This window comes from Leptodactylus fuscus, chromosome 1, assembly GCF_031893055.1.
Source record: "Leptodactylus fuscus isolate aLepFus1 chromosome 1, aLepFus1.hap2, whole genome shotgun sequence".
Lineage (NCBI taxonomy): Eukaryota > Metazoa > Chordata > Amphibia > Anura > Leptodactylidae > Leptodactylus > Leptodactylus fuscus.
In genome coordinates, this window is record NC_134265.1 from 6068384 (window position 1) to 6084176 (window position 15793).

The 15793-nt window shown below is 45.9% G+C and overlaps 1 pseudogene; it reads right to left on the bottom strand.

Moving 5' to 3' along the window:
- The window catches only part of LOC142191071 (uncharacterized), a 136522-nt pseudogene that overhangs the window by 68044 nt on the left and 52685 nt on the right, over window positions 1-15793 (bottom strand).

The following is a 15793-nucleotide window of genomic DNA, read 5'->3' on the forward strand; positions in this document are numbered from 1 at the left end:
ACACAGGAGAGAAGCCATATTATTGTTCAGAATGTGGGAAATGTTTTGCTCAGAAATCAGGCCTTGTTAGGCATCAAAGAATTCACACAGGAGAGAAGCCATATTTTTGCTCAGAATGTGGGAAATGTTTTGCTCAGAAATCAGGCCTTGTTGAGCATCAAAGCATTCACACAGGAGAGAAGCCATATTCTTGCTCAGAATGTGGGAAATGTTTTGCTCAGAAATCAGACATTGTTAATCATCAAAGAATTCACACAGGAGAGAAGTCTTATTCTTGCTCAGAATGTGGGAAATGTTATGTTCAGAAATCAGACCTTGTTAATCATCAAAGAGTTCACACAGGAGAGAAGCCATTTTCATGCCTAGACTGTGGGAAATGTTTTACTTGGAAATCAGGTTTTGTTAAGCATCAAATAATTCACACAGGAGAGAAGCCATATTCATGTCCAGAATGCGGGAAATGTTATGCTCAGAAATCTGACCTTGTTAATCATCAAAGAACTCACACAGGAGAGAAGTCTTATTCTTGCTCAGAATGTGGGAAATGTTATGTTCAGAAATCAGACCTTGTTAATCATCAAAGAGTTCACACAGGAGAGAAGCCATTTTCATGCCTAGACTGTGGGAAATGTTTTACTTGGAAATCAGGTTTTGTTAAGCATCAAATAATTCACACAGGAGAGAAGCCATATTCATGTCTAGAATGTGGAAAATGTTATGCTCAAAAATCAGACCTTGTTAAGCATCAAAGAACTCACACAGGAGAGAAGCCATATTCATGTCCAGAATGTGTGAAGTGTTTTACTCAGAAATCTGACCTTGTTAAGCATCAAAGAACTCACACAGGAGAGAAGCCATATTCATGTCCAGAATGTGTGAAGTGTTTTACTCAGAAATCTGACCTTGTTAAGCATCAAAGAACTCACACAGGAGAGAAGCCATTTTTATGCCCAGAATGTGGGAAATGTTTTACTAATAATTCAGTTCTTGTTAAACATCAGCGTGTTCACAAACAGGAGAAGCAAATTGTAAGTGGATTTTTAACCTGAAATCATTGACCCGTCTAGGTTTGTAAGAAGGAACTTATATTCACAGGTTTTTTTTTAGGTTAATTATTTATTTTTCTTTAACCCCTTCATGCATTCTTACATACATGTGTGCGGGCAAATGTAGGTAGTTACTGCATCTCCCCGTATGTGATTGTGGTTGAGCGGGCTCAGAAGCAGAGCCCGTACGATGATCATGGTAGCACAGCTGTATCTGACAGCCAGGCTTCCGTTACAACATCCAGGACGTTGATAACTCTGATCCCCACTGTTTAACCCTTAAGATCCCATGGTCAATAGCGACTGCAGCATCTTAATTATTTGCTAGTGATACTGAATTCCGCAGGCACCATTGGGAGCGGGTGTTGGCGATAACTTACACTCTGCTCCTTAACCCTCAAGATGAGGGGGAGGGTGCCGATATGCATCTTCTGCAGCTCGGGGTCTGGCCAGTGACCCCGGGCTGTTAGTAGCCCCCCAGCACCTGGTTGCTCCTGTCCAGAACTGAGGAAGTCAGCCTGCATCTGCATATAGTGACTTCCACTATAGCCTGCAATACACGTGTATAGTGCTGAACCAGCGATCAGTGCTTTGCTGATTCAGGTCTCCTAGTGTGGCAACATGTAGGTGTATGTAGTGGAGCTGTCTGTGTGTAACGTTGTTAAATATTATGATATTACAATATTCAGACTTGACAGGCTGATCAGAAGGGCCAGCTCTGTCCTGGGGAGTCCCTTGGACCCAGTACAGGTGGTGGGTGACAGAAGGATACTGTCCGTGGTGACCTCCATGTGGGAGAACAAATCCCACCCCATGTATGGGACCTTGATGGCACTTGGCAGCACTGTAAGTGACCGTCTGCTTCACCCCAAGTGTGAGAAGGAGCACTATCGCAGGTCCTTCCTTCCAACTGCGACCAAGCGAAGATCACTCCGCACAGAGAACTAATGATTATGACGATGACTATGAAATCTTCCTTCTTTCTTCTTCCGTTCCTTAGCTGCTATGGACTCCTAGTATATCTCCTCTTCTCAGCATATGTGTGTCTACGTCTGTATTATATTACTGTGTATTATCCTGTACCTGTATTACTAGGCTGCTGTAAGATACTGAAATTTCCCCACTGTGGGACTATTAAAGGATAATTTTATCTTATTCCTGGCATATAGGGTTAATTCTAGACTGCTGACTTCATTCTTCTACATGGGTGTGGTTAGGGTGCACCATTTTAGAGTTATCCTAATATAGACACAAGGAAGCTTTAGAATGGAGGACAACTCCCCCTCTCATGAACAGAAAGGAGTGACAGACTGTCACAACCTGAATACTTTTATAAGATTTGTGTGTTTTTCTGGTGGGGTTTGGAGTGAGATTTGATCCGGTGCTACTGTGGTCTTCCTTGCCATTGGGCCATTGATTTGTGTATGTGTGACGTGTATGTAGCAAAGCTGTGTGTGTGATGTGTATGTAATAGAGCTGTGTGTGTGATGTGTATGTAGCAGAGCTGTGTGTGTGATGTGTATGTAGCAGAGCTGTGTGTGTGATGTGTATGTAGCAGAGCTGTGTGTGTGATGTGTATGTAGCAGAGCTGTGTGTGTGATGTGTATGTAGCAGAGCTGTGTTTGACGTGTATGTAGCAGAGCTGTGTGTGTGATGTGTATGTAGCAGAGCTGACTGTGTGACGTGTATGTAGCAGAGCTGTGTGTGACGTGTATGTAGCAGAGCTGTGTGTGATGTGTATGTAGCAGAACTGACTGTGTGATGTGTATGTAGCAAAGCTGTGTGTGTGATGTGTATGTAGCAGAGCTGTGTGTGACGTGTATGTTGCAGAGCTGTGTGTGATGTGTATGTAGCAGAGCTGTGTGTGACGTGTATGTTGCAGAGCTGTGTGTGTGATGTGTATGTTGCAGAGCTGTGTGTGTGATGTGTATGTAGCAGTGCTGTGTGTGTGACGTGTATGTAGCAGAGCTGTGTGTGTGACTTGTATGTAGCAGAGATGACTGTGTGACGTGTATGTAGTAGAGCTGTGCTCTGCTTGTCAAGGTACATGGTCTTCCGGAACGCTTCTTATGGACGTCCTGAACAGTTCCATCAGCTTCAAATTGATCTCTAATTCGAGTGATGGTAACTCATGTAGGTGGTTCTTTGTTAAACTTCCTCCTAAATTGTCTTTGCACTTCTACTGCGTTTTCAGACTTCCAGTAGCATTTTAGAATAAATTTCCATTCTTCAAAGTCAAGTCTGTACAGTATGCAATCACTTGGTGTAATGGGTTCAGTCTGTAAAGAAAGAAGAAATAATTGAGTTATCAGCTGCTAAAATCTGTATATTGTGGGGAAGGGAGCTCGGTAGAAGCCTTGGTGCGGATCCAAACAGTCAAAGGCTTATAAAGACAAATTTATATGGTATATTTGTTCGGGCTTTCTCTTGCCCCGCTGGTACCTTATAGTTTACTTCCCCCACTCTTTTAATAATGTCATATGGCCCTTGCCATTTGGCCAGAAATGTACTTTCCACCACGGGAACCAACACCCGATCACCTGGACTAAAGATTCTAAGTTTAGCCGTTCTGTTATAGACTCGGCTCTGGGCCATTTGGGCCGCTCCATACGTTACTTCACAATGGGCAGGACTGCTGAGATTCTGTCCGGCATCAGGGCAATGGGCTCAATTACACTCCTGTAAGGAGTTTACTCTTGCTCCCAGGTTTCCTTGGCTATATCTAGGAGACCACGTGGGTGTCTACCATGCACCAACTCAAATGGGGAAAAACCTGTGGGGGACTGGGCCACCTCCTGGATTGCAAACATTAAATAGGACAGTAAGCAAACCCAATCTGTGCCGACCTTACTAACCACCCTCTTTAACATGTCCTTAAGGGTTTTATTCAATCTCTCCACTAGGCCATTTGACTGGGGGATATACAGTGTAGGGGCCATCTGACTGGGGGATATACAGTGTAGGGGCCATCTGTCTGGGGGATATACAGTGAAGGGGCCATCTGGGTTCATCTTTTACCACTTCTCTGTTTCCTCTGGCATGAACCAGATTAGGATCTCATTTGAGCAGTCCCAAAATTGTCACGGGACACCTCGAGCTCCGGCATCTCGAGAAACACTTCCTGACCTTCAGCATCACTAGCTAACAACAGCATACGCCTTTACCTAATATTATGCACGTATTAGGGCAAAACGATAAACCTCTGGATAATCCCGAGATGTCCATGTCAAGAAATACTTTCTGGTGTTTATCCCTCGGACTGGTGGTGGCTTCACTGTGTTGTCTCTTATTCTTCTGTCGCCTCTCTTGGTTTTTGAATTGTTTCTCCCAATCTCTTCTCACTGGTCCTATAAAAGGTAAAGTCTCCAGAGCAGGGATTAGACACATTAGTATTGCGTTGAGAGAAGGTGCGACCAGTATCACCACCACTGCTTGTTCTTTTCCTTGTGTTCCACCATATTGCCAACTATAAATTCTCTCCCGGCGATCATCCTCCTGGTCTCTGCCACTTACTTAAAAGTCTTCTGTCTCTAAAAGCTAAAATCGTTATCTATCGATGAATGTAAAACTCTTGAAGAAGGGCCCTTCATTTGTGCCCACTCCTCATTTTGATCTGTTTATTTGGATCAAAGAGTTAAATCTATTCTGCCGTAAATTAAAATGGAAGAAATTTTTTAAGATCTCAGATAAATGGAAATGAATTAGCATTACAGAGGAGGATTTACCAACCCTGGATGTACTAAATGATTTATGGGATGAAGGTCAAAGACCCTCAGGGGAAGGTCCCTTTACTCAATGTCATCTCCCAACTAAGAAATTTCCACCTCTCAGTGATGATGGTGCTATTGATGTTTTACTATGAGTTACGACTAATCAGATCATGGAACTTGGTGATACCCTAAGTCAATACAGCACACCTAATAATTTGAGTAGGACGGAAACTATGGGACTTAGGAACTTAGAGAAGGATAAGAGAATTATTACTAAAACTTCGGATTAAAGAGGCAACCTGGTTATTACGGACATACGTCCATATGTGTAATGACACTATTAGATCCAAACTGTTATGAAGTTGTACATAAAGAAAATATTAAGGGCTATTATGATGAATTGACTAAGAAACTACGTGCTGTGAAGAATTGTAAGAAACTAAGAACATGACCAAATAAGGACAAATGCCTTGTAGCTTGGCTGTGACGCTATACAGTATAAACGTGCCCTTCTGTGTTAATAAACTGAAACATTCTGGATATGATACACTGCTGTCTGTCTGTATGTTTCCTGAGCTCGTCACCTGTTCCTGATCAATTAGAACTACGACAACATAACTCAGGGGTCTTGTGCCCCTAACAATTCTAAGATACTGTACCTACATCACAATTCAGTAACTGAATACACATATAATCACTTTAAACTATATTTTAATTATATTAAAGAAATTCACTGTAATATAAACCAAACATTATTAGAGATGAGCGAGTAGTATTCAATCGAGTAGGTATTCGATCGAATACTACAGTATTCGAAATACTCGTACTCGATCGAATACTACTTGCTATTCGAATGGAAAAATTTGATGCAGAACCAGCGTTGATTGGCCGAATGCTATACAGTCAGCCAATCAACACTGGTTCTTCTCCTACCTTTAGAAGTCTTCTCCGTGAAACGTCCCCGTGGCGTCTTCCGGCTCTGAATTCACTGTGCCAGGTATCGGGCCTGGGCAGAGCCGACTGCGCATGCCCGCGCTACAAGAAAATGGCCGCTTTGACTGTAATTTGGGGGAAAAATGAGGGTGCGTCTTATAGTCCGAATGTGGAGCATCGCCACGCTCTTCCGCTGCTAGCTTCCTGCAGGGGCCACTGAGGGACATAATACTGTGTGCAGGGGCCACTAAGGGATGCCAGAACACAGGGGCACACTTGTGCTGCTGTATGACGACAGGGAATTTGTTTTGCCTAAAATATTTCTCTCTCTTGCTTGTATAGAGCCAACACATTCTCCAGCACTGTACAGAAATCCCCTTGGTCCTCCGCTAACACCTCTGGCAGGTTCCCCATCCTTTCGTCACACTTACAGGCCCTGAAATCTAAGACTGCTGACATGAGCCTTGATTGAAAACTGTTTTTATTAAATACAATGCAGTACACAACACAACAAAGTAGATAACATAAAGGCATATATTGTACAATTTTTTTTTTTTTTTTTTTTGGGGGGGGGGGGAGAACCAGAACAAATGGCAAATTAAAGGGAAAGGGTGGATGAAAGAAGAGGGAAACAGGAAGGGGCAAGGGAAAAAAGGAGGACAAGTATATAGGGTGAAGGAAGAGAAGGGGAGAGAAAAAGGAGGGGGAGAGAGGACCGGGGGAGGAGGGAGAGGGGGGGAGGCAGGGGGAGTTAAAAATAGCGGAGGAATGGACAGTTGTGGGACCATAAGTTAGAAACCGAGAAACTAAGGTTGTAACAACATAGCAGAGTGGAATGACGGTATAGCTATCCAATAACATAGTGATGTAGTAATAAAACCTTAAACCCATGAAGAGAAATGACACAGTGACGTCCTAGATTAGTAACATAATAACATGGTGACATGTCAATAAAGTAGCGAAATAACATAGGAACATAGTGACATAGTAACGTGAAAGGAACGAATCAAGGGAAAAACTCAATAAGTCGGTAGCTAAGTGACAGATGAAGAGCACGTCAGCAAAGATCCCTTGGCCAACAGCCAGGGGGTCCACGTTTTAAGGAAGGAGGATCTAGTCATAGTATTCCAATGTGCCAACTCTTCTAACCGGCAGGTCAGAAACTTTGAGAACCCATTGGGCCAGTGAAGGGGGGGTTAGTATCCTTCCAATGTAGCGGGATGAGAAGTTTTGCGGCAGAAAGTAGGAAGGTGGCCAGATCTCCCTTGCGTGGGTGGAATTGCTCATGAGGGAGACATAGAAGGACATGCTCAGGGGAACGGGGAATAGATACCGAACAAATCTTATCAATTGCTTTAAGAACCTCGTTCCAGTAAGGAACAATAGAGGGGCAGTGCCACCAAATGTGTAGGAGGTCACCTGTTCCCACTGAGCACCTCCAGCAAACATCCGGGATTGAGGGATTCACCATATGAAGCCAAGCGGGAGTTTTGCACCAACGCGTGGCTAGTTTGTATGAGTTCTCACGGATGCGGATGCACCTCGAGAACCCTTGTGCTTGTCAGAGTATCTGTTGGCACTCCTCTTGATCTAAGGTGATGTTGAGATCTTTTTCCCACTGAACTATGAAGCTAGGTCGGGAGGTGTTTAGAAGAGAAAGTAGGAAGCGGTATAGATGGGAGCAGGGGCCTCGCGTCTCAGGGTATTTGTTGGAGAAGGATTCAAACCAGGTCAGAGGTTCATCTGTCTTTAGTTTAGTACAATAAGAAGCACAAGTGGAATTAAAATCTAGGCGTTGCAAAAAATTAGTGAGCACTAAGCCAGTTTTACATAACAATTGTGATTCTGTGGGGGATGAGTCCTCCGAAAAAAAGGAGGACAGAGTGTGACAGCTCAATCTACGCCAGAATGATTGTAATTGTGATGGAGACCTTTTCGGCTTTATCAGAAACAGGAGCAAGTCTAAAGGCATCATAGGTCTAGAACTAGACAACAGGGGGTGTACTTTCTGTAGGGAGTACCATGTGGCTGTTGCACTACACAAAAGGGAGCTAGATGTAGGGAGTGGGGGAATAATGCCCCATAATGCTAGTCTATCAGAAAGAGTAAGGAGGTCACGCTCCAGTTGGACTGCAAGGTTGTCACATTGTCGGTATGTTAGTAGAATCCAGCGTTCTAGTTGCTGAGCCTTATAGTACGTAAATAAGTCTGGGAAGCCAATACCTCCTTTGTCAGGTGATTGAATCAGCTGTGAGTACTTGATTCTGGGTCTTTTCCGATTCCAGAGGAAAAACACGTCTAACCTTATCGAAAAAGGATATAGGGAGCGATATGGGTAAGGTACGTAACAAGTATAGCAATTTAGGGAGAATATAAGTTTTAATTAGGTTTTTGCGCCCTAACCAGGAAGTAAATGACAAGTTAAGGTTGGCCAGTTGCTTCTCTATTCCAGATAGTAAGGTGACATAGTTGCGTTGGTAGAGATTCGACGGGTCACTAGAGATATGAACTCCCAGGAATTTAAAATCTGATTGGGGCCAATGGAAAGGGGATTCTGCACACCCGCCCAAATCATGGAAAAGGTGGTCGTCGATCGCTTCTTCAGGGCGCTGCCGGCAGAGCTACAACGCTGACTGCTGATCAACTGGTCAACCTGGTGGAAAGGTACATAGTGACCGAGGACTTCCTCCATGATGTTCCCACGGCACCATCCCCTCTCAGGACTGCCTGTCCCGTGATGTCTGTGGTTAAGAAGGGAGGAGTGTGGAAAAGTGCGAGAGGGAACAGGGCTCTGGACCTCGGGCAAGGGCAAAGACTGAACTTGAACCTAAGGGGCCCACAGGTCCTAGAAAGGACTCCCTGTTGAAAAGGCCTAGGACCCTCCAGTGCTGGAGGTGTTATGAGTGGGGACATGTGGCCGCCCATTGCCGGTGTGTGCAGCCATGCCCGGGACTGAGCCACATACATGCATTTTAAGGGTTAATGACCGCTCGGCAACAGCCCTGCTGGACTCTGGTAGCTCAGTGACTTTGATTAAAGCCAGCCTTGTGACTGGGGACTATATACCAGGCAAACACGTGAAAGTGTTCTGCATCCATGGGGATATTATAGCTTACCCTGTGGCCTCAGTTACACTGGTAACTCCCTCTGGGACTGTGACCTATGAGGTCGGTGTGGTAAAACGGCTCATGTATGAGGTGATTTTGGGCCATGATTTCCCGTTGTTTTGGGAATTATGGAAGAAAGGTAACACTCCTGCTGCCAGTGAAGTAACTCCAGCAGAATCTGTTCCTTTCTCTGAGAATAATGGTTCATGTGAAGGGACCCCTGGAAATAGTAATACTAATTTGGGGAAAAATGTGAATGAACCTGAGGTGTGCAATGATGAATGGTTCCCCCTGCAAGTGTTAGCCAGGGAAGAAGAAGAAACTTCCCCACCAGGGCCGCAGGTGCTAGATTTAGGAGTGTCTCGAGGTAACTTTGGGACTGAGCAAGCGAGAGACCCCACTTTGAGTACTGCACATGCCAATGTCACGGTAATAAATGGTGTACCACAGGATCCCGAAGCTGACCACAAATTTCCTCACTTTGCTATGACTAGGGACCTGGTGTATCGAGTCACCAAGTGTAACAATGAAATCGTGGAACAGCATTTGGTGCCAAAACTGTACCGTCGCATGGTGCTAGATATGGCTCATAATCATGTGTTAGGTGGTCATTTGGGGACTAGTAAAACACAAGAGAGAGTCCTTCAACATTTTTTTTGGCCTGGGGTATATGAAGAGGTGAGGAGGTACTGTGAGTCATGCCCCACATGCCAATTAAGTGCCCCAACACCCCACTACCATAGCCCTTTGGTGCCACTTCCCATCATTGAGGTGCCATTTGAAAGAATTGCAATGGACCTGGTGGGGCCTCTAGTCAAATCCGCTAGGGGACATCAATACATTCTGGTGGTGTTAGACTATGCCACTAGGTACCCAGAGGCAGAAACATGGCCTCCAAAAATATAGCTTGAGAATTGTTTTACATGTTCTCTCGCACAGGAATTCCCAAAGAGATACTGACTGACCAGGGTACCCCCTTTATGTCGAACGTTATGAAAGAACTATGCAAATTGTTTAAAGTCGCGCATATCCGTACATCAGTGTACCACCCCCAAACTGATGGATTAGTGGAGAGGTTCAATAAAACCCTCAAACACATGTTGAAAAAGGTAGTGGAAAGGGATGGCCGGGACTGGGACTGTCTGTTACCATATCTTATGTTCTCCATCAGGGAGGTACCCCAAGCATCTACAGGGTTCTCCCCCTTTGAGTTAGTTTATGGCCGGCATCTAAGGGATTTGCTAGATATTGCCAAAGAGACCTGGGAGACTGAGGCCACCCCATATAAAAGTGTTGTTGAACATGTGGCCCAGATGCAGGACCGAATAGAGACAGTGATGCCCATTTTCAGAGAGCATATGCAACAAGCTCAGGAGGCCCAGAGCAGAATTTACAACAGGTCTGCCTGGGTGAGGACCTTTAATCCAGGGGACCGGGTCCTAGTTCTAGTTCCCACCGTTGAGAGTAAGTTTCTGGCAAAGTGGCAGGGTCCCTGAAATTGTAGAAAAGGTGAGTGAGGTGAATTACAAGGCATACCTCCCAACCGTCCCGATTTCCGCAGGACAGTCACGATTTGGGTGACATGTCCCGCGGTCCCGGTTGGAGGGAGGTATGTCCCGATTTCAACTCAGATCTGCTTCCAGAGGACGCAAATCTGAGTTGAACACATATGCGGCTGAAGCAAGGAGCTGACACAGGTCAGCTCCTCGCTTCGCCGCTGCCCGCCTCTCTCCCTGCCACATGCGGCTGAAGCTGCTCGCATGCTCGCTTCGCCGCTGCGTCTCTCTCTCGCTGACACATGCGGCTGAAGCGAGGAGCTGACCTGTGTCAGCTCCTCGCTTCGCTGCTGCAGCCGGCTCCTGGCTTGTAGACGCGATGTACAAGCCAGGAGCCGGCAGCAGCGGCGAAGCGAGGAGCTGACACAGGTCAGCTCCTCGCTTCAGCCGCATGTGTCAGCGAGAGACACAGCGGCGAAGCGAGCACGCGAGCAGCTTCAGCCACATGTGGCAGGGAGAGAGGCGGGCAGCGGCGAAGCGAGGAGCTGACCTGTGTCAGCTCCTTCCTTCAGCCGCATGTGTCAGTGAGAGAGGCGGGCAGAGAGCGGCGAGGGAGCGGAGGAGAAGGTAAGTTTAATGTGGAGGTGGAACGTGAATCTGGGGGCAGATGAAGGAGAGGACGGCATGACACTGGGGGCAGAGATGGAGAGGACATGAATCTGGGGGCAGAGATGTGAGGACATGAATCTGGGGGCAGAGATGGAAGAGGGACATGAAACTGGGGGCAGATGAAGGGTGTATATGAAACTGGGGGAGAGATAGAGGGGGGACATATAATTTACGGGTGACTGTAGGAGGATTATACTGTGTGCGGGCACATGAAAAATTTGAGTGGGCGGAGTCAACACAAAAGTGGGCGGGGCTAAATTTGCAGCACATTTTGTCCCTCTTTCGGTTCTTCAAAAGTTGGGAGGTATGACAAAGTGCATCAACCAGGCAGGAGAAAACCCTTCCAGATTTAACATATAAACCTCATCAAGCCATGGAAGGATAGAGAGGCTTTGGTAGCTGCCCCGACTGTGGTTAAAGAAGGGTTACAGCCCATTCCCCCAGTAAGAATAGGAGAGGCCCTGTCAGGACACCAGAAACAGGAGGTAAAGGAGTTCCTGCAGCGCAACAGAGGCACGTTTTCTGACCTACCCGGCCATACTCACCTGATAAAACATCATATTAAAACTGAGCCCAATACTAAAGTGAGCCTGAAGCCGTACAGGATACCAGAAGCCCACAGAGTGGCAGTATCCTCTGAGGTCAAGCGCATGCTTGAACTAGGAGTCATTGAGGAGTCAAACAGTGAATGGTCAAGCCCCATTGTACTAATCCCAAAGCACAATGGGACATGGAGGTTCTGTAATGACTTCCGGAAATTAAATGAGGTTTCAAAATTTGATGCGTACCCCATGCCCCGAGTGGATGAACTGATTGAGAGGCTGGGGAGTGCCCGGTACATCACAACACTTGACCTTACAAAGGGTTATTGGCAGATACCATTATCTGATGAGGCAAAAGAAAAGACGGCATTCTCCACTCCTGAAGGCCTGTTCCAATATGTAGTGATGCCATTTGGGTTACATGGGGCCCCTGCTACATTTCAGAGGCTGATGGATCTGATCTTGAGACCACATCGTGATTATGCGGCTGCCTACCTGGACGATGTCGTCATTTTTTTGTCTTATTGGAAAAGTCACCTCTGTAAGGTACAGGCCGTCCTAGATTCCATCAGTGATGCAGGCCTGACCATAAACCCTGAGAAGTGTGCAGTGGGTCTGGAGGAAGCAAAATACCTGGGGTACATCATTGGTAAAGGACTGGTTAAGCCCTAGATAAATAAGATTGAGGCGATACAGAATTGGCCTAGACCGCTAACGAAAAAACAGGTCAAGGCCTTCCTGGGCATTACCGGATACTACTGCCGGTTTGTGCCCAATTTTGCTTCTGTTGCATCACCATTGACGGACTTAACAAAGGGCGGTAAGTCAGTCATGGTAAAGTGGACTCCAGAGGCAGAGAAGGCTTTTCAGAGTCTAAAGTCCGCTCTGTGTGAACAGCCAGTGCTCGTGTCCCCAGATTTCAGAAAACAGTTTCTGGTTCAGACTGATGCATCGGATACCGGGTTGGGAGCCGTCCTGTCACAGGTGGTAAATGGGGAGGAACACCCAGTGATGGACCTGAGTAGGAAACTGACCCCAGCTATGCCATAGTGGAGAGAGAGTGTCTGGCCATCAAGTGGGCCCTGGAGTCCCTGAAATATTATCTGCTGGGTAGAAAGTTTGTGTTGGTGACAGATCACGCTCCACTGGCCTGGATGAAGCAAAATAAGGAGAGAAATGCGAGGGTGACCAGATGGTTTCTCTCTTTACAAAACTTCTGTTTCAAACTTGAACATAGACCGGGGAAATTACAAGGAAATGCGGATGCATTGTCCAGGGTCTGCTGTCTGTTCAGTAAAAATGCCCAGACCTCCGGTCTGGAGAAGTGTGGGGGGGGGGGGGGACATGTGGTAAAGTGTGCGGTAAGGTGGTGGACGGAGTGTATATCTCTCCTGGTTTCCTCAGCCAGGCGAGATAAAGGAAAGCCAGGGCAATCATGTTCTAGCAGAGCATAGTCTGCTGGAACTCTTGTTCCACATTATGGGCTGGCTTTTCTGGACTGGAGGGCAGGTTGGTAGTGGGAGCCTTCCAGTCCACACCCTTACTCCACCACGGGTTTTGCCCTGAGTCCGGGGCAGTCACAGGTGAGGCTTCCTTAGGGCTATTTACTGGGGAAGGAAGCTCAGGTATGGGGCTGATACACACAAGGAGTGTGTGAGGAAAACACTCCTGAGATCAACAGGTATAGTGTGGACTTTGACCTGCTAATGTGGTGACTCAACTTACTCTAGATCAGAGTAAGATCTGTCTGCAGGGTGTCATTGCTGTTCCCAACCGTGTGAGCTGAACTCCTTACAGAACAAATACATAACTCAGCAGCCATTGTCACTGTCATAAATATTGAAATGTAACTGATGGGTGGTAGCTAAACCCAGAATCAAAATGAGAGATGTAAAGACCAATCTGCTATCTGCGGTGTCCCGGGAAAAAACTATAATTAGGATGGAAGAGGGAGGCAGGATGGGGGAAATAAGACATTTAAATGGACTGGAAATATACATAACCATCTTTTAATCAGAGGGATATCAAGAGGAACCCCCTCGGGGGCCATCAACAAAAGGAGACATAATCAAACAGATAAATGCAACAGAATAGAGAAGATAATGGATAAATTTAAACACCGAGCAATAATAGGCATAAGCCTCGCCAAATTAGGAAACAAAAATCTTAGCTTGAAACTGTGAAGGCAGTTTCCCCGATCGCCAGTCTCAATGTAGAAACAAGATCATCAGTAGTGTGGTTGTTGACTTTTCAAGCCATGATGTAGGGTGCAAAGGGGGGGGGGGGGGGACCTACAAATGGGAGAGAAATAGGAAAAAAAAAGAAAAACCAGAGAAGAACAAACACCAAAACATGCTAAAGGTACTAAAGAGACAATAGCAAGCAATTAGGAGGGAAGCGAGAGAGACCTCCTGGGTGTCGTTTTGGGTGATTTCTTCTTCAACCGCTGTTGCTTAGGCGTTACTTCTTCCCCAGGTTGTATAGCGGGTAGGGGAGGCAAGTCGTCCATATTAGTAACAATGTCCCAACTCTCGATATCAAACTGCGGCAAATTGAGCTGTTCACACGCTGATTTCAGGTCAGATAGGGAGGAAATATTAACCCGCCGGCCGGAGTAAAAGAAAGAGATCCCGAAGGGGAATGTCCATCTGTAAAGTATTTTGCGCTGACGTAGCCAATCCGTTAGGGGTTTTAGTTTCCTCCGTTTCTGGAGAGTCATTGGTGACAGATCTTGGAACAAACAAATCTGCGAATTCTCAAATGTGATAGGGTCGGAGTCCCTGGCTTTGAGAAGCAGGGCTTCAGTATCTTGGAAGGTTAGAAATCGGCAGATCACGTCTCTCGGTGGCTCAGAAGGCTGTGGTTTCGGTCTGAGTGCCCGGTGAGCTCGTTCAATTATTGCAGCTGTAGCTTTCTCATCGCCCAAGAGAGTGGAATAAATCTGACGTACGGCAGAGGGTATCGATTCATTAGGTACTGTTTCAGGAATTCCCCTGATCCATACGTTGTTGCGCCTTCCCCTATTTTCTTGATCCTCTAGGGCTTTATATAAAGAATTAAAGTGGTCCTGGCAGCTAGAAAAACCGAGTGGTCGCTGAGCCATGTTCAGTCAATGCAGTTTGGGTTGATTCCAGAAGCTCAACTCTCTGCCCTATTTGGCGTATTTCTTGTCTCATAACCGCCAGTTCTTACATAATTGGAGAAAGGGTGTTGGATAAGGCTAGTTGGAAATAGCCGCGCGTAAGGGGTAGGTCACTTGACGAAGTTTGCATCTCGTCCTCACTGTCCCCCTCAGCTGCCTGACCCAGGCCCTCAACCTGACCCAGTTTAGGCTGGGCCATGGCCTTGACTTGAGAGAGGCCATGTTTTTTCATGAGAAATTTATCCAATTCGCCTTGGGAGGGGGTAAGTTTCGGTTGTATTTGAGAGTCTCGAGGGCGACTACCACCCACTTTCACCATGTTCTGAAACGGTTGAGGCAAAGTATAAGGGTAAAGAGTGTCAGCGGCATGGTTTTATTCAACAAGATGCCTTCTTACTAAAATACTAACACCTGAACCCTCCCATAAACGCAACTGGGAAATCCAGAGAGTCATCAGAGCTATCACACCTGATAGACTAACCCTAACTCCGGCCTTGGTTTGTTTATTCGCCCCCCCCCCCCCTCAGCCTCAATTCACCCCCTCGAAGACCAACTTAGCAACACACCTTATCGAAGCATCTAAGTCTCTGATCCCCATGCACTGGCGTCAACCCTCTAATCTTTCTATTTCTGAATGGCTTAATAAAGTTGAACAAATTTCGAGATTTGAGGAACTCCTGAGTTGGAGCAGATTCTCACATGAAAAATATCTATATAACTAAATATCTAACAATTTGGACCCCCTGGAACCATTACCACAAGTCTCATACTTCCTCTGACAAATACCGACATAGCAGACATTGCCGACAATGATATCTTCACTGCCAAGTACACCAACTGTATTCAGAGTCCCGGCTCTGGATTCTCTCTCTTCTTCTTGCTAATCTTATTCTGGACGTACATTCCCCCCCATCCCCCACACACTTCTTCTCATCTTACCCCCCACTCCTTACCCAACTAATACATAGCCATAACCCGGTTGGATATTTCTCCTTGAATGCTTTTCTTTTGTGTCTTATCCAACTTGCAGGTATACATAATCTCTAGTCCATATTTGAGTATGTATTCATTTGTATCTGATCTTTGTTCACTTAATTTTTATTACTGTAGAACTTCAAAAAAAATTTCAATAAAAATTGATTTACAAA